This window comes from Amblyomma maculatum, chromosome 11 (assembly GCF_055883805.1).
Source record: "Amblyomma maculatum isolate TAMU_Amacu chromosome 11, ASM5588380v1, whole genome shotgun sequence".
NCBI lineage: Eukaryota > Metazoa > Arthropoda > Arachnida > Ixodida > Ixodidae > Amblyomma > Amblyomma maculatum.
Window position 1 is genome coordinate 117,186,740 of NC_139354.1, and position 20,233 is coordinate 117,206,972.

Below are 20,233 nucleotides of genomic sequence, written 5' to 3' on the forward strand. Positions count from 1 at the left end.
TGGATTTTTTTTATTTTGAACGATACCGTGAGGCCAGCACAATAGGGGCCCCTACCAGCATATCGTACCACCCAGAACAGGCCCCTTGGTTCCACTTCGATCACGTTCTTTCCACAGCACTCATCTAGTCCCATAGAACCTGTTGAAGACTCCAAAGAGGAGGATCATATGTTGAGCAGAGCTCAGAATCCTTCACATCATTTAAAAGACATTTTAGGGTAAAAATTGTTCACCTCAAAAGCTCATACGCCCCATGTCCTTGCATTACGATGGTGTGATTACCAGATCAACCATCCAGGAGAAATGCATTCACGCAAGTGTTATTGATTGAAAAGGCGGATAGATTGGCTTAAAAGTTTAATATCTGACCTGCTACAGAAAGAGAACAAAGAGGGTCGTGACTTGATTAAAATATATACAGGAATAGTAACTTGCACCACAGTCACGAGTCAAGTCCTGTGTCATGCAAGAAGCAGCAGAAAGCCTGCACTGCCTGTAGAGCTTTCCATTTCTGGCCAACCGGCCAATAAGTCCTCTGAGAGAGGCCTGTTGCCAAAACACTTCAAAGAAGTAACTCGAGTTATTGTTTTGCACGCACATACTGGGACACACCACTAATACACGCTCCAGAGTCTCCGTAATGTCACATGTGGAACGTTCTGGGCAGTCCGCCTGTCCAATTAAGTATAAATATTTGTGTGTGAAACCACATTTAGATGCAGTCTATGGAGAAAGCATGCATAATGGCATATAATTGGCAAGTGGGTATGGATCCACTAAAGCACTACCTTGTGGCATTGAGCACAAGTAGATATAAGGAACTCAGTGATGTGTAGTGCCAAAGGCTGGTAAGGGTGTGGTGTTAAAAACTTCAAAAAATTTGTAATGCAGGCTTTGAAACTGTGAATTCACACCACTTCTAATCCCACAGATGTGGAAAGCCTCTTACCAAGGGGGTACAAGCTCAGCAGCGGTTTGTGGAGAATTATGCCCTTAAAAAAAAGATGAGTCATGTTCTGAGCGGCATCACCACAATTGTAGGCGACGCTTGTGGTGATACAGATCTGTGTATACATGGATAGAGTTGTAATATTATCACCAGATGTAAGTCAGATTAAGTTGCTTGAATCTACTAATTGATATCTTGGATTTCTCCAGTATCCCGAGAACATGCAAACGCACCAAAGGTTGAGTCATTACACACAGAGGTTGGGTGGGGTGGTATGGGAAGTCGTAGCGTGATAGCATTTGTAATTAATGGCAGCGGAGTGTACGTGAAAAACTGCTGTTCAGCTGCTCATCATCAGTGGGTGGCAATGGTGTTGTGCAAGTAGTCGTAAATACAAACAAAGTGGTTCGTGTGACAATTATGTAGATATTGGGCAGGCACGTGACATTCTGAAGTAACAGCGCAAAACGTGGATGGGAGCACAAGACGAGAAGATGACACAATGTCTCATCGTCTTCTCGTCTTGTGCTCCCGTCTACATTTTGCGCTGTTACCTCAGGATGGAAAACCAACAAGCCCAACCTGCTATTCTGGCTAACATGCCATTGTTTGAGGTGCATTGCGGCAGCCAAGGTTTATCCCAAGCACCTGCACTTCTATGTACATGTTAAAGAGTGTGTACCATTTTCCTGGCTCGGGCAATCAGATTGCAGGCGGGCTAGCACACACAGCCCAAAGCACATGTAGTAGAAGTTTGGACTGTCGAACCGCGAAGTCTTCAGTTCAATTTCTTCCCTTATATTTTTCAATTTGTATGAGTATCATACAGTCTGTGCTTGTATGGTTAAATTGCGAGGGTGTACATATCACCTGCGCTCCTGACCAACCTCACTCTGCATAAGTATTCACCAAGCAGTTTTCATTCCATCAAAAGGCTTTCACAATATTCAGCGACACAAGCAGCTACTCAGACAGCATCAGTGTAGCATTCTTGGAGCTTCGCAAATCTGTGGTTACATTGTTTACTAGCAAAACATGCACGGTATGTAGATATGTGTACTAGGACGCATAAGATGCCGTGACAATGTGGACTGCCCTTACGTCTACAGCTGCCCTTTAATCCTGTTACATTCTAGCCTGCAGTGAATTCAGCAGCAAGGTTTCACAATTAAATCATCCCAACTTTATATTTCTAGACTTGACCCCAGCACCGACAAAGTTCATTGTATTACCAGCATTTTGGTGACATATTCAACCAACAGGCCAATTAACTCAACGTCATGCAGGTTCTAGTGCAGATGTTTTCATGCAAACTACGGGTATCAGCAACGAAGGAGGCTTTACTGAAGTTTGAAGTTTATTGTATTTCGAAGGTTAACAAAATATGAATACATACCTTTTCAGCACGCTGTTTTATGACTGGTTAAAGTCTGGTACATTTTAAAGTATAAGGCACATATTATTGTATGCATGTCTATAGATTGCAGATTATGCTGGCTTGCTTCTGAATGAGACTGCAAAATGCTGAAAACAGTGGCCACCTTTCAAAACAGCTTTTGCAGAAAACGGTTTGATTTTTCTATTCCCCATGAGCCACTATTTTTCGAGGCCGTGTAAAGGTGAACGCGGCAACTAGAAAATCTAGGTTTGTCAGTGCCACAAGGACCACCACTTTGTAGTACATTTGGGCATTATCTAATGTTACCAAATGAGTGTTAGAGACACGTTGCTTTCAAAATAATTTATTGGTTGGCCGCAGGTTCATCAGTGCATACAAAATTTTTAGGCTAGAAGGAAGTTGACCTAGAGCAAGACATCTTTTATTCACGCTTCTTTGCTGTCTTCCTCTCCCCTAAATATACAAATGTGTATATACAGCTTCACAATCATGATGTGTTGAGGTCAGTGCTAAATAAAAAAAAAAAATGCATCCGACAAAGGTATAGTTAGAGATTGAGTACACAAAATTCATTCTAAGTGAGCCTATATATGTCTTGTAGATTCCAAGGGAAGGCAAGTATAGCAGGGGGCAGCAGAAACTCAGGCAGGCAGATAAAAAGTTTGCGGGGATCAGATGGATGCAGCTGACAGAGGATCGGGTTATTTGGATAGATATGGGAGAGACATCTATACAAGCAGGTATATACACAACTGCACAATTATGATGCATTTGCGGTCAGTGCTAAAAAAAATTCCACCCATCAAAGGTATAGGTGGGGAGTGAGTACACAAAATTCATTCTAAGTGAGCCTATATATGTCTTGTAGATTGCAGGGGAAGGCAAGCGTAGCAGGGGGCGGCAGAAATTCGGGCAGACAGATGAGATTAGGAAGTCTGCGGGGATCATATGGATGCAGCTGATGTATCTGCGGTCAGTTCCAAAAGAAGAAAAATTCTACCCGTCAAAGGTAAAGGAAGGGAGTGAGTACACAAAATTCATTCTAAGTGAGCCTATATATGTCTTTTAGATTCCAAGGGAAGGCAAGTTTAGCAGGGGGTGGCAGAAACTCGGGCAGGCAGATGAAATTAGGAAGTTTGCGAGAATCATGCACCTGGCACAGGATCGGGTTATTCGGATGGATATGGGAGAAGCATTTGCCCAGCAGTGGGTGCAGTCAGGCTAGTGATATCAACAAGACTAACAACTGGATGAGTTGGTACTGATTCATCTTAAAACCAGCCAGAAGACGAAACACGTGAGAGGAGCACAAGACAAAGTTTGACTAACAACTGAAATGTTACTGAAGGAAAGAGGCAAAAGAAGATTCGCACAGAAATGCATGTGCACGAAAAACCCCCAAAGCAGTGAAAGCGTGGAAAGCAGAAAGGGTCTAAAAAATCAAAATCTAAAGAAAGCAAATTCCTTATGGTCAAGAACCACTAGTTACAAAAGGGAAGCCACAGATCCAAGTCCAAAGGCACACTATACTGCAAAGGCTGTTCTGGCTAAGAAATCGGTCAACAGTCTTTTGGGGCCTTTTTTACATGTGCATCTCTGTGCAAGTCTTCTTTTGCCTCTATCCTTTAGTAAAATTCCAGTTATTAGTCCAGCTGTCCTGCAATTCTTTCTTCTCATATTTTCCGGCTTGTTTCAGAATGAATAAGGTGATGACTCTACAAACCTTGCACAAACTGGAAACCAGTGTAACTGTCAGATGGAAACCTTTCCCTTATTTGGCTTGCATTACAAATAGGGAGGACTTTACTGTGATGTCTGCCGAGGCATCCCCAAAGCCAGTGCGCAAGCTGGCTGTAGCAGATGTAGTGGTGCCTCCTGTTGACAAGAGAAAAAGCAATATTCACTTTTCAGCATAGCAAAATGAAAATATGATTTAGGTCTTTTACAAATTTGAAAGTTATTCATGCATCTGTACAATTAATTCCCGTCTAACAGAAGCTGTACAGTGTAACTTTCACTGTCAATTTATTCTCCCTGGAAGTATGGCAAACTTTGAATTCTGCTGCAGGTGATTGAGAGAGAATGAGACCCACCCAATATTAGAACTCCAGTGCAATCACAATTTGCTACTGCAGCAAAATAATGCCTGAAGGCAATGCAGCTTTTGACTGACAAAACCTGGTAGTCGTCTTACACCCTCTATACTAGTGTTGTGGCCGATGTCAATGTCCACGCTGATATCATCCGCATAGCACGAAGATGTTAAGTATGCGACTTATGCATTAAGCAGCTCTGTGCATGGAGTCATTCTATTCGAAGGAGCCATAAACTACAAGTGCACTTCTGTCAAAAGCTCTCAGTTGTTTTCCCACAACACGGCACGTGCCAAACTTTCTGCACGTGCCGCAAAACTACTCTATAACTTCATTTGCTAACGGTAAAATTTCCAACACTTACTCAAACTGTGGAAGTTTCGGTGTACTGGCCTTTGGGAGAACGTCTTTCTTTTTTTTTTCTTTTGGTTGTTACATTTCAGCACATGTAAAATGTCAGTGTCAAAGCATTTTGGAGAGGTTTACTGTGTGCAGGTGTTGATGATGGTATCAGTGAAGTCAATTTTTTTAATTATATTTGCACACTATACAACACTCACCTAATGCAAGTGGGTAAAAAAAAAAAAATGCAAATAAAACTTTGAGTGCTGGTATGGTGATTGTTCTGGCAGCAAGTGGGGACAGGCTATAACAAGAGTTGTCGGGCTAGTTAGTGATCGTCTGCAGAAGCCAGTCCTGCTCTGTGTGTTTTTCTCTTCTGTGTCGTTTTTTAGTGCATTTTCCCACGGCTTCCGCAGGAGACAGGCTACTTCACTGCATGCAATTTCACTTAGCACAGAGTCCTCCGAAATGAGATTGCTTTTGTACTTATTTACTGCATTTCTTGTGGCATTCCTTATGTATTTATGTTTTGAAGTGCTGCACTTGCTGAAGGTCATACCTGGCTAATAAAACAAGCAAATGTGTCCGGACAGCGTCCCCCCCCCCCCCCCCCCCCAGTTACTTCACATCAATGTGCATGCCCTTTCCATTTAGCAAGTTCGCACTATCAGATGATGCGTGTTTTCTCATTTACTCGTGCATGGAATTAAGCAAACCAGTAATTTGCATGGTGAAACGTCATGCTCATGCGCTTCTACGTAAACAAGAAAAATATGAAAACCAGCGATGTGTTCGCGCTAACGTGGCGCAATATCAACACTGTAGACAGTGTAGATGATCGCAGGTAAGTAACGTTAAAGGGGAAGCTTTATTTTATTAACACTGCCTTCCGCAATAGATTTCATTACAGCATTTCTTGCTCGAGAAAATGAAAAACAGGTGCCGCTTGTTCAAGTTATGTCGCCTTTCGCTCAAGGTTCTTACCTTGTGTTCTCGACTAGCAGTCCATGATCAAGAAGCATTTGGAGTAAATGCGGATGATCTGTAACACCCAGACGGCTGCTTCAATTCGCCGCCGGGATCTCGCCAGATGCTCTCAAGAGCAGTCGGCATCGGCACGCACCGCCCGCAGCTGCACCTGTTCGAAAGCTTCGGTTAGCGATTGCGCACTCTCGCAACGGTCAAACGTAGGCTAGGCTGCAAGACTCGGACATACATACCAATGCGTAGTTCCGAAACGGCTGGGATCGGGAGGCTGGCGGTCGGGGCTTCTGCAAGCCGGAGTTGTGCCGCGGTTACCGCGGCCTCTCGACACAAGTGTTACTGTACCGGTCGCTCGCAGGGTCCATCTTCGCCAACCTGGCACCCGAAAAGTTGCGTCGGCGTAAGGCTCAAAGCCCACGATGTAACCATGTTTTAACAGTAGCGACTATATTCTAGTTCACTATAGCAGCACAGCGACGCTGGAACCTACGGAGGAACCTATGCGTCGGCCATATTAAAAAACCCTGCGTGAGCGTAGAGTAGGGCACAATTAAAACCTCTAAAATACACCGAGCTTGGTCAACTTTGGCTCAGCAGGCTCCGGCAAAGGGAGCTTCTCATTGGCTAAGCGCTATGACGTATCAGTTGAGTTGAGGAGGACGCGCGCTAGGAAACCGAAATTCTGTTTTTGTCGCTATTAAATCAACGCGGGCGATGAAACGAATCGAGGTATATTATATTGTCACGAAGACAGGGATTTAGGGGTATCGGCAACAGGGGCAGATACACACAGTCGAGAGAGAGGTTCCCGAGAAACGGTAGCACGAAGACACAAGCTCAAGAGTCCACAAGGGTTAACTAGCCGAAGCGCGCGAGAGTCTCCAACTTCTTTGTCGTTTTAGCGCTACCTCGAACCGTCAGGTGGCATTATTCCCCCCCTCGAAAAAAAAAAACCGCAAGTTCACAGAAAAAAAAACTGCTCCGGATGGCAAATATGACTTTCAGCGGGTAAAATACGGCTTCATGCGAAGCACATGCACCAGGTCAGACGAGCACTGACGACTAGAACTCGGTACAGTTCCGTCTGGAATAACCTCGTACGTAACTTCTGAGAGGCGACGCAACACTCTGTAAGGTCCGAAGTAACGATTGAGAAGTTTTTCTGACAAGCCTGGGCGCCGGACAGGTGTCCACACCCAGACTTTGTCACCAGGCTGGAACACGACATAGCGATGGCGGTCGTTATATCGGCGTGCATCTGTTGCTTGCTGTTTTGTAATGTGATTACGGGCGAGTTGGCGAGCTTCCTCAGCGTAGGTGGTGAATTCTTCTGCGTCAGCGGTAAGCAGCTGGTCGTCAGCCGCACATGGCAGCATAGCGTCGAGCATGGTCTGTACATCGCGTCCGTATACTAGGCGAAACGGAGTGAATCGAGTTGTTTCTTGGACGGCCGTGTTATATGCAAATGTGACATAAGGCAATATCTCGTCCCATGTTTTATGCCGGACATCGACATACATGGCGAGCATGTCCGCTATTGTTTTGTTTAGTCGCTCAGTAAGGCCATTAGACTGAGGATGGTAAGCAGTAGTCTTTCGGTGATGTGTCTGGCTTAGTTGGAAAACTTCTTCAAGACGCGCTGTAAATGCCTTGCCACGATCAGTAATGACGTATGAAGGGGCGCCATGGCGGAGGACAATCTGCGTCATGAAAAATTGTGCCACTTCGGAGGATGTTGCACGTGGCACTGCCATAGTTTCCGCGTAACGTGTCAGATAGTCTGTAGCCACGATAATCCACTTATTGCCAGCTGACGATAGAGGAAAAGGGCCAAGAAAGTCCATACCAATTTGGTCGAATGGTACTAGCGGTGGGGGAATAGGCTGCAGGAAACCCGCTGGCTTCAATGGCGGTGTCTTTCGTCGCTGGCACTCGCGGCAACCTCTAACATATCGATGAACGGTGGCGGTAAGTTTGGGCCAGTAGTAGGCCTGGCGCACTCTCGTTAGAGTGCGTGCAAAGCCCAAGTGTCCAGCGGTGGGTTCATCATGGCAAGCATGAAGGATTTCATCGCGGAGATCTTCAGGGATGACTAGAAGATAGGCTCGGTCACTGTTGCCGGCGCTTTTCTTGTAGAGGATTCCGTCGCGCGTACAGAAGGATGACAAGTTCTTAGCAAACAGTCGAGATACTGTAGAATCGAAACCCTCCAGATGATCGATCACAGTTTTGAGGTCTGGGTCAGCCCGTTGCCGGGCCTTTAAATCAGAGGAACTGATAATGCCAAGAAAATGGGCGTCTTCATCCGTACTGTCATGGGCCAACTCCACGGGTGATCGAGACAGCGTGTCAGCATCTTCATGTTTGCGTCCGGATTTATAAACGATAGAGTAATCAAACTCCTGCATACGAAGGCTCCACCGTGCAAGACGTCCTGATGGATCTCGAAGACTAGCTAGCCAACACAAAGCATGATGGTCTGTCACAACTTTAAATTTACGGCCGTAGAGGTAAGGTCGGAATTTCATTGTGGCCCAAACGACGGCGAGACACTCCTTTTCAGAAGTTGAATAGTTTGATTCTGCCCGAGAAAGGGTGCGGCTGGCATAAGCGATCACTTTTTCCTCGCCTTGCTGGTGCTGGACCAGAACAGCACCCAGACCGACATTGCTGGCGTCGGTGTGAATTTCGGTGGCAGCGTCCTCATCGAAGTGTGCAAGAACGGGAGGGTTGTGCAGCCGTTGGCGCAGCTCGGTGAATGCCTCCTGCTGCTCGGAAGACCAGACATACGGGACGTCATCACGTGTCAGGCGCGTCAAAGGTTCTGCAATCTTGGCAAAATCGGCAATGAAACGGCGATAGTACGCACACAGGCCCAAGAAACGTCGGACTGCTTTCTTCGTGGTAGGGATGGGAAAATTGGCTACAGCGGCTGTTTTATCAGGGTCAGGCCGGACACCGTCAGCGCTAACCACATGACCGAGAAATTTTAGCTGCTGATATCCAAAGTGACATTTTTCCGGTTTGAGTGTCAAATCGGCCGAGCGAAGAGCGTCCAATACCGTTCGCAGCCGCTTAAGATGTTGGTCAAACGTTTCTGAAAACACGATGACGTCGTCCAAATAAACCAAACAGGTTTGCCATTTAAGACCAGCAAGTACGGTGTCCATCATTCTCTGGAACGTCGCTGGCGCTGAACACAGACCGAAAGGCAATACTTTAAATTCATATAAGCCATCGGGTGTCACAAAGGCAGTCTTTTCCCGATCGCGCTCATCCACTTCTATCTGCCAATAACCACTTTTTAAATCAATTGAGGAAAAGAACTTGGCGTTGCGAAGTCGATCGAGTGAATCGTCGATACGGGGCAACGGATATACATCTTTTTTTGTGATGTCATTCAGTTTCCTGTAATCAACGCAAAAACGCAGCGTGCCATCCTTTTTCTTAACCAACACGACGGGCGACGACCACGGACTTTTAGACGGCTGAATAACATCATCATTAAGCATTTCCTGGACTTGTGTCCGAATTGCCTCACGTTCTTTGGCCGAAATACGGTACGGCTGCTGTCGAATAGGTCGGGCATCGTCAGACGTTATGATGCGATGCTTGGCGATAGAAGTTTGCCGGACTTTCGATGATGAGGCAAAGCACGGGGCGTACTCCAGCAGTAGGGCACGCAGGGCGCGTTGTTGACAGAAAGAAAGGTCACTGCTAACATCGATGCGGTCTAGAACACTGGGAGTATCGATAACGTCAAACGCAAAACATTCAGAAACTTCATTTAACAGTTCGCCGAAAGCGATGGCAGTAGAGCGATAGAGGTGGCGAGATTCATTCGTGAAGTTCGTGACGAGAAGCTCAGAGTGACCATTGCTGAGAATAATTAAGCTTCGAGCTGCACAGATGCCATGAGAAAATAAAAGAGAACGGTTGCTTTCAGCTATTATCGGCCCGTCACGAAGCCCGTCGCACACAACACTCACAAACACGCTGGAGCGGGGAGGCACTGAAACACACTCGGCTGAAACCCGTAGGGCGCACGTACGTTGGCCATCGGTGGGGCTGGCAGCCGCTTTCTCCGTTGAGAACGAGACCGTTCGCTGTCGGAGATCGATGATGGCGCCATATTCCCGCAGGAAATCCACACCGAGAATCAAATCACGAGAACATTCCCGGAGAACGACGCAGCTGACAACGAACGTTGAAGTACGAATCTGGATTCTAGCCGTGCACTGTCCAATAGGAGTAATTACATGCCCCCCAGCCGTGCGTATTTGTGTGCTACACCATGGTGTCATAACCTTCCTAAGGGTCGCTGCCAGTTTCCCACTCAAAATCGAAAAGTCTGCTCCGGTATCCACTAAAGCGCTGACATTATGACCATCGATGCACACAGGGATGTCCAGCGATAGCCGGTCTCGTGAACCAAATGCTGTCGTTTCTGCTCCAAAATCCACATCTGTTCTCATTGGGGGGACTTCTTTGTGCTGACATTTAGCGGCCCCGCCCCCGGAGGTCGCTGTACTCAGTTTTCCCGGTGGGGGCTTGGCGAGCGACCAGGAGGTGCTCGCGGGAAGTTGCCAGTTGTTGAAGCGGTTTGCCGACGTGGGGATGGAGACCTGGATCGTCGGCGCGCCATCCGGAGGCTCTCTTGTGCGAGGTTGTCTCCAATGTCACGAGGTAGTTGTCCGAACGTGCGTCTAGGTGCGTTGGTGTAAAAGCCCTCCTGTCCGAGTTCCCGATAAGGGCACCACCGGAAAATGTGACCAGGTTCCCCACAGTGGTAGCAAAGGCGACGGCTCCGAGGTGCCTGCCAGACGTCCGTTCGTCGAAAGTTTGATCGCGGTGGCCGCACGTACCGCGTAGGCTGCTGTACAGGAATGTATTGCATTGGCTCCTGGATGGGCATGCACTGGGTTGGTGGTAACGGGGACAACGGAGCTTGGACGGGAACTGGGCGTCGGAGAACGTCAGCGTAAGTCGGACGAGAATAATCAGGAACAGGGGTACTTTGAGCTTCAGCAACATGCAGAGATGGCTGCGTGACTTGCTGAATCTCTTCACGGATCATATGTGCGAGAGAATCACCCCTGGGTTGGAACGTGCCACAAACCTTCTGCAGTTCCTCGCGTACAATCGCACGAATAAGATCTCGGAGCTGTTCAGTATTTCTTACAGCAGCTGTAAGAGGCTCGGCAGCAGTCGTAGCGAGGATTGGGCTGTCGTAGACCGCCGAGCGGCGCTGGTGTAGGATCTTTTCCATGGTGACCGCCTCTGTTAAAAATGAGGTAACTGTAGTTGGTGGGCTACGTACAAGACCAGCAAAAAGCTGTTCTTTAACCCCATGCATGAGGTGGCGCAGCTTTCTCTCTTCAGACATGTTGGGATCCGCACGTCGAAATAGTTTCCTCATGTCCTCAACATACATCATGACGGACTCGTTTGGCATCTGTTTTCGAGATTGTAGAGCACGTTCTGCTCGTTCGCGCTTATCAAGGCTGATATACGCCTCTTCGATAAGACGGCGGAACTGAGGCCATGATGTTATCGTGCCTTCTCGGTTCTCATACCATGTCAAAGCATGGTCTTCCAGGCAGAAAATGGCGTTCCGTAGCTTTAAGCTGTCGTCCCACTGATTAAAGGATGCGACTCGTTCGAACTGAGTTAGCCAATCCTCAACGTCTTCATGCGCAGTGCCATGGAACGATTTCGGCACTCGGGGGTTTTGAACGTAAACAGGAGTACCTTGCATGACTGTCGTAGTGCTTTGCGTGGCTGGCCGGAGGCTCGTTGTTGAAGTGGACTCCAAGGGCCCGTGTTCGGGAGGAAGGCCCAGGTTCCTCCGGCTGACGCGATGAACTGGCGTGTCCACAGGCAAAAGCTCGGTGTCGTTGGTTCGCGGAGGGGTGTGCGACATTGAGAGGACAATTACCCAGCGGCTCCACCAAAACTGTCACGAAGACAGGGATTTAGGGGTATCGGCAACAGGGGCAGATACACACAGTCGAGAGAGAGGTTCCCGAGAAACGGTAGCACGAAGACACAAGCTCAAGAGTCCACAAGGGTTAACTAGCCGAAGCGCGCGAGAGTCTCCAACTTCTTTGTCGTTTTAGCGCTACCTCGAACCGTCAGGTGGCAATATGATGCAGGACAAGGATTCCATTTAACTAAGCCGTGCAAAATTTCCGGAAAACGTTTCACGACCTTTTTAACGTCCCTGTACATACGTCCACGGAGCGCCTATACTCTACGGTGCTGTTCTTGCCCCTGGGAGACCTCATACAACAACATCGCGACCGGCAAATGGCACGTCTTTCTAGCACCAAACAAGGACATTGGATACTGCAGCAGGTTGCACTCATACCTATAGACCTCCCTATAATCACCCTTCCTTCTTCGCTCCCGGATAACCTCAGAATAATCCCCATTCCAAAAAACGTTGCACTTGACACTAACACAGGCAGACGTTCCGCTCGCGTTTCCAACCATGTTCACCCAACAGATTCCACGATCATCTACACAGATGCATCACGAACTAACGTTGGAGCGGCTGCTTACTCAATTCAGAGCTGTAGCAATGTAGTGACGCATACCCTCGGTCCTTACATAGATCCTCCTCCTACAGCGACTCTCGAGACCCTACCAATAGTTACCAGTATTCAAGACCTCGCACAAGCACCCCCTAACCCTTCAGGATATACCATATACACTGATTCAATACAAGCTATACGCGCCATTCACACGGGTCGCATTCCTGAATAACTACACGATGATCTACACAGAGCTCTTACCAAACTACGTCCCCACACTGTAACACTGAGGTGGATTCCTGGTCACGCTGGAATCCCAGGCAATGAGGTAGTGCATCGCCTCGCCCGCGAACTTCAACACCGGGCGCCTGGGATTCCCTGGCCTTATCCACCAACGTGGGACACTACTCTTCACTACAGAAAAGAAATCAACGTTCACTACGACAACATTAGAGAAACTCTCCGTACACTTCCTCTTTCTGATAAATCTCTCACTACCACGCAAATCCGCATTCTTAGACGCATACAACTAAATACACTGCTTACTCCTGCCCAATCTTTTCTATACAGAATCATACATTCTCCTGCATGCCCAAATTGCCCAGAACACTATGCAAACTTGGAGCATTGCATCTTTTCATGCCCTGTCGCCCTCCAATCTCCTCACTTTCCACACCCTCCTCCCCCAACGTGGCGGGCTTGGTTAGCCTCTGACCAGCTGCAAGATCAGTTGGCCTTGGTGACCCTGGCCCAGGACATTCTTAACGCTTAATGTAATGCGTTAAATAAAGTTGTTTCCTCCTCCTCCCTCCTCCTGTAATGACCGCAATTTATTAGAAATGAGTAAAAGCGTTTAGCGATGTGTGCTAATGACTATAATAGCTAGACATGACTCATCATTACTGTTAATGACTACGAAATGACCAATATGTGAAACAACATGTAATGACTACCGCTGATTCTAAATGAGTAACCTGCTTAGTTATGAGTGATAAGGGCTACAATGACCATGCAGGCACAGGGAAACGACCAACATATCAAACGACAACTTGAAATGACGAACTGTGGCAAACGATGAGAGGCAAATGATAGGAGAAAGGTAGGCTTTCGCCATCCTCCGCTTAAGAGAAATCTAAAAGATCCTCTAATTTTATCTTCTGAGCTCGCTTCAGGCAAAGACAGCAGCGAGGAGTGGAAATGCATTCGCTTCCTCTGAAATGAAAGCGGCGCTGAGGTTAAAAAGTCCAGATGCTGAATCATAATGCGCTATCAGCTGCCATTGAATTTGCTACAAGGGGCAGCACATTGGACTTGTTCTGCCATTGAATTTGCTACAAGGGGCAGCACATTGGACTTGTTGGTGATTAATTATAGGTTAACAGTGCAAACAACGTGACGGGAACACAGGAGAAGAAGACATACGGCACAACCGCACTAGGTGTGTCGTCCTCTTTTCCTGTGTTCCCGTCACGTTGTTTAACCTATTTAGTTACCAGGGAGCTGGCCAGTGAACTAGGCTTTTTAACGATGTGTTGTGAAGCAGATGAACACGATGAGGTAGCACCAGAAACTTTTCTCGCAGGTTATGTTGCGAGGACATATCAGAAAAAGCTAAGAATTGTTTTTTTATATATATATATATATAAGCATGCAATTTGTTCTAAATTTTGCCGCGCTAGTCTGAGTGGCCTTGCAAGTAAAGGAGCCTGTGCATACAACATTTGTTTATACTCTTGAGACTGTTTGAGCCGATGCAATAAAATGAAAAGCCACGTTCCACAGAAAATTCGGCGCCCGCTCTGCCGGCGGAAAGTCGGAAAAAAACCTCTCTGGTAAGAGGCACTTTAGTTGGTGATATGGCCAGACACCTTTGGCGCAATGAGAACACATGACGTGTTCAATGTGGCAGGAGCTGACAGACCAGAGAGAGTCAATAAGATGTAAGGGTGAAATGGGAATTATTGAAAGCGGGACCCTTAGATCCCAAGTCATAGGGCCCGCTCGTATGGCTTCGGTAAAGAGGGTCTTTATACAGCTATGTGTAGGGTGCTATTTCATACAATGCGGTGGCTTAAGGATGCATTCTAATGATATGCGACAGAGGCAGCTTTTACGGGATACGGTGAATAAGCAGGTAGTAAAGTGCGGGCACTCTAACGAGTCTCCTCAAGAAGACTTAAGAACCCCAAGTTTTGTTTATCACTACCAGGTTGTTGCTTAATTTATGCGATATTTGGTAATGGCTTTGAGGCGACATGTCAGTCATGCAAGAGCCTGTTGCAGGAAATATGAGTCAACTGGACCAGTTACAGGTTAATGAAAACCAAGGACAATGGAGGCTTGATGTACTCCGCAAAGGAAGTAATCAAGCTTTGTCAGCTTACGAGCACCTTCTTTTACTGTATGATGAAGTCTGAAGAGGTTCGGCGAAGTAGAAAGCTGTGTAAACATTTGATTTCATCATTGTTTTCTCACTGTACACAGTACCTGCAGCCAATCTATAAAAACAATGATGGTGCCCATGCTAAGGCGCTATGCAAGATATCGTTAAGTTGCTGCCCCCACTGATAGCGAGCTGGGCTGGAAATGTCAACTCAACAGTGGAGCGCCGTTTATGGCTATGGCATAAACCTCTCTCAAGAAAGGTTTTCCGTCTGCGATTGGTAACTTTCTTCCTTTCTTTTGTGTGGCCATTAAGTAAGTGTACTCGGCTGCTCGCTGCATCTCGGCTGCAGTTGCGCTCTAAGCGTGAACATTCTTGTGATCGCAGCTAAGCGTGAACATTCTTGTGATCGCAGCTAAGAGTTTCACAACAGGAACACTCGATGCGCGTTCTTCCATTGAAAATTACGAACCAGCAAAATTGTATGGGTTTGCGAGCAGCCAATAAAAATAGTAATAAAACTTTCGGCGCATATATGTAGCACCTTGAGGCAGACCGGCTCTATCAAGCGCGCTTACTTTGTCCGGTCATGCAAAATGCGGGAAGCCATGACGGATAGCGTTCTGGCGTGCAAAGTTTAAGGTCTCCAACTGAGTCGAAGATCCCAGGTTATCATCTATATTTAACCTAATAAACATCTTCATATTTCCACTGTAGCATTTGTCAGAATGAGATAGAAAGGTTGGTTACATGTCGCATTTTCATAGAGGTTGCTCATAGTAGGACGTTTTTTTATTGGATAGCACTGGCAGCTTAGAACAGGTTGACATCAATTTGTGTATAAAAGCTGTATGCAGGAATGAGTAAATGGTATGAAAATGGCATACGGAATTCGCGGCATAGTTAATTAAGTGGTTATGCATTATGCTACCATGGCAGCTGAACAGCTTCGAATTTTTCACAGCCGGGCACATTTTCATGTGACAAACAGCTGGATCCGAATGCAACATCACGGTAATGTGAGCTCTCCAATCGAGTGGCCTTGAACCACCGTCATTATAAGTTTTTCAGGGTACACTCCAGTATACATCCTTGCCGAGCAAGCGCTAAGTGCTGACATGGTCACACTAGACATGACAGCATATACTAATTCGTGTTGCCAAATTGTGTGAAACGGAGCTCTTATATCCTTAAAATAAAAGGCTTCTACCACGCCGACGCCTCCCTCAAAGCGCAGCCAGGCGCAGCTCTCTGCGCGCGGCTGTCCCCGAACGGTGGCGCCGCGGCGGTGGCGACTGGAAGTAGGCGCCTCCCGCCGGTTTCGGGCAACGTAGCAGGCCGCACCTAGTGCGCTTCCATCGAGCGGCCGTGGTAGAACAAATGCTTGCAAGAATAATGTATGAAGACAACATTGTTCTATTAGCCAATAGCCAGGAAGATTTGCAAGCAATATATGTGGATGCAGTTGGGTTTACCTTCAGCGCAATTAAGTCGGGTCTAATGGTATTTAATGACCTCAGTGACAAAATGCTTACAAGGGAGTAAGATACCAAGACTGGCAGATTATAAATATCTCATGGTATGGATAAATGAAGGACAGGTATACATGGAAAAACAGGAGCAGGCCACCAGGGCGAAGGGATGCCGCGATAATGAAGCACAGGACTTTATGGGAATAGAACAGATATGAATTAGTACTTAAAGGTATTTGAAAAACAATAATGGTACCAGGGCTTACCTTCATGAACATGGTTTTGTGGTTCAGGGCAGAAGTCCAGTAGTCGTTAGAAATAAATCAAAGATCTGTGGGAAGGATAGCACTTGAGCCCACGCAACTACAAAGGAAGCAGTGCCACATGCACCCATTTATAGACCAACAACGATCTGGGACGTAAGCGCGATGCGGTGGCGCTTCTGTCGTCAGGCTAGGCCGACTGGGGATGAAAAGTAGGCTTAGCGGCGCCCATAGGAGTACAAGGAAACAAAATATTTCAAAGCAGTTTTCTAATTTCATGGGACATCTATGATGTTTTTATTCGGTACAGAGCAACCATGAACATCCTAGAACAGATCGTGTAAAGTATGAAATCTCATTCCTGAGGCAAAGCAAGCTTAAACTGCCCAGAAACGTACGAGTGTGCGAGTTGGGAGGGTGACACATAGAACATATGCAAACACAACTTACCGCAACATTTTTCTCGTTTCGCAGAGCACCGGTAGTGGTGGCCAGTCATTAAACATCGGCCAGTGCTTTGAAGAAATGTGTGAAAAAGTGTGCTGCGCCATTGCGGAGGCAATCTGCTTTTAAAACTCCTTGTTTTTATAGAATCCGAGGTAGAAATGCATTGCGGGAGCGCTGCGCGAACAAAATATATTTAAAGAACACTTAGCAAAAAAGCTGACTTCGCAGCTCTGAAATCAGTCTTTTGTTGAGAGCTGGTGCACTATTTTAAGACCATTAATATACGTGTGCAACAACATTTCGCCTCTGACATCTCTGTAAAACATATTTATCCATCAATAAATATATGCGGCGCATTTCCAGACGAACCCCCATGTCTAGAAGGCGAGACGCCCAAGTGGCTTTCTTTTTTTGGTGAACGTCTTGTACCATGCCCTGACATCATTTTGCATGGCGGAAGTAAAAAAAACATTGCAAGGGCTGGCGACGCATACGAGCCGCGTAAGGCAGCAATAATGACATTGAGACACGGTTCATTTTGGAGACTGAGAGGAATCATAACGCAAATTCTGAAAACATCGATTGAGTCTAAGTAGAGGCGGTAAGCATTAAAATGAATGAAGATGTAATTGAGGAGCGATATATGCATGCAGTGAGGAAGTCGTGAGCAAACATTTTGACAGGCTTTATATTCAGATGTCCATACTCACGCTGCATGATCTGCGCCGTACGGAAAGAAGCAAAATAAGACAAGGAAACCGCATAGAAAGCGTAGAATATATGAGAGTCATAGCGATGCCACGGGGAAAAAAAATAAACGAAAAAGAAATTTTCCTAGCATATATGCCCGTTGATGAGCTTGCGCGCACCCACCTGATTCAAAATAACTGTATGCCTCCAGAGACTTGTATGCCTGGACGGTCTCTGTAGTGAAGTGACTCGGAGAAAAAATCAAATACACTAAAATGTTTGCCATGCCCATTAGTGTCAGAGTGCCAGCGTCAGTCTGGAGGACTTCCCAATGTGTTTCAGGCGTAGCATATGGGTCCTGGTGGACGACTCAATGTGCAGCTTTTCATTGTAGCATTGTGTATCTTATTCCGACAAGCTTTTCCTATAGTCTGACATTGTTGCATCGCACACTACATTCCCTTGCAAGTACTGTAACACTGAAGATTTACGGGACTGCTCATAGCATGATAAACCGACCGTGCACAGTTGCAGACGACCATGCACCACCGGCGGCGCCACTAGCAGACGCTCCGAAATTGAAGGCGGCCGCGGCGATTATCGCCAGCTGTGCCGTCTGCTGTAATTCGCGATTATCGCTCGGTCCATATTGTCGTATGGCATTTGACAATTGCTTTTTATATGTAATTCTGTCTAGGACGTATCACTGGAGCGACAGTGTTACGTATCAAGCTTATTTACACTATGCGGCACCATATCAGATGTAAACAAAACTGCGCGATTCATTACACCCAGCTTGCCTTTTGGAGGTGTCTGGATTCATAACACAGGTTATTCGGGGAGTTTTAAAAACTGGCTACGTAATGATGCAGCATACTTTATCAAACACTTCTACAAAGCGCTGGTAATGTTTAACGACCAGCCACCACTTCTGATGCTCTGCGAAACAAGAAAAATGTTGTGGTAAGTTGTGTTTGTGTTTCTGCAGGTCGCCCTTCCAACTCGCACCACCATATGTTTCACAGTATTTTAAAAATACTTCGGTAATGAGGTTTTATATTTTCGCGATCTATTCAAGGATGTTTATAGTTGCTTTGCACCGAATAACGACATCATAGGTGCCCCGTGAAATGAGAAAACTGCTTTGGAATAATTCGATTCTAAGTATTCCTATGGGGGCTAACCCTGCTTTTCACCCCCAGTCGGCAGCGGCGCCGCGAGTGCCCCCTTTGTAAACACGGTATTGGTCTATAAATATCAACGTCAGCCGAGCCCAGCATGTATATCTAGCCCAAGGAGGTTCTATTAAATATAACCTCTTTGATCTAGCCTTGATGTCTGCCAACCTCTCGTCTCATGTACTCGGAGGATGTGGTGCCATTGACCTTCTCGTCACCGACAACAGCAAAAGGTTCTTATCTTGTATATATAACTTAACAATGATAATTTTGATAATTTCGGAAGTCTGTACACCAACTGCCGCCCGTATCGAGAGCTATGGCTATGGACGTAGGCTGTAACTGTATAATAGCACGTTTGCACAGGAATGAATATTTGTGAAAGTACTCTATTCATATTTCAGTTCTAGCTAAATAACTCCAGTTTTCATTCGGTAATAAAGCTACATTACTCATATTCTATATTCGGTTAGGAAAAAATACCACTGATACACCAGCAGTTAAGACAAAAATAGTCCTTAAAATGTTGCAGAAGACACCTTCCCGAGAGCACATGGCACCAGGAGTAAGCCTGCTTTTACAATATTTGAAATTTTTTTCCATATTGCAATTTTATTCTGCACAAAAACTTAAAATGTGAGAAACTGAAATTATGAGACTGGCTAGAATTAGTTAATATTTATGAAAAATTTTCCAGAGTTGGCAGGTATGTTGAAGGACAGCGCAGCCAATGCTTTAAGAGTGCAGCCTTAAATTTCGATTTCATTCTTGCAGTGACCATTTATTGAAGTGTGCACAAACTCATTTTGTAGTATGTAACATGAGCTACCATTTGGCATAATTTCGCATCAATTTCACAGCAGTTCAATCCTCTGCAATTGCTTCCAGCCTCTCCCAAAAGTAATCCAGCGTCATTTCATAAATCGGTGTTTCCACAAGGTTACCATAGTCACAGGAAGAAAACGAAGAGGTCAGAAAGAGCGCAAACTCTCAATTAGTTTTAGTCAAGTCATTGAGGCTTATAGAGGCAGAGTGCACACGTGCCTAAACAAGGGATGAGGAGGAGATAGACTGCAAATCAAGACTGAAAACAGGTAAAACACCGATGCGCTGGAAGTTCCCTTCTGCGTTGTACATTATTAACGAAATGTCACTGGTATACTGATTGCCTTTATTTTATTGTCATTTAAAAAAAGTAAATTAGTCGTTCTAATTTTACCTGCATGCTGGCAGAAATAAGAGCAATTAGGTCGACGACAGAAGCAGGCAATGGCTTTATTGCTACTCCATACAGTACAAAGACACGATTGGCACATACTGCTGGCTTAATTAAGTACAGCCGGTGTTGCAGAAATATGGGTCTGGCACTGTTAACTTTGTCTTTAATAAGAAGGGCATTCTCCAGGGCCAGAATGGGAGGCTTTGCCATGCAGTGTCCCTGCTTTGAGGGAACTACTTCATGGGGCGAAGGAGAAATACGAGAACATGTACATGAGA

General features: G+C 46.1%; 1 long non-coding RNA gene across 1 annotated transcript; it reads right to left on the reverse strand.

Annotated features, from left to right (window-relative positions):
* Positions 1–2,680: 2,680 nt before the first annotated feature.
* LOC146174820 (uncharacterized) lies at positions 2,681–6,251 on the reverse strand. Its single transcript, XR_014702397.1, has 3 exons — positions 6,004–6,251; positions 5,768–5,921; positions 2,681–4,223 (listed from the first exon to the last, which is right to left on the reverse strand). It is a non-coding gene; the product is annotated as an uncharacterized LOC146174820 (long non-coding RNA).
* Between the last annotated feature and the right edge of the window lie 13,982 nt (positions 6,252–20,233).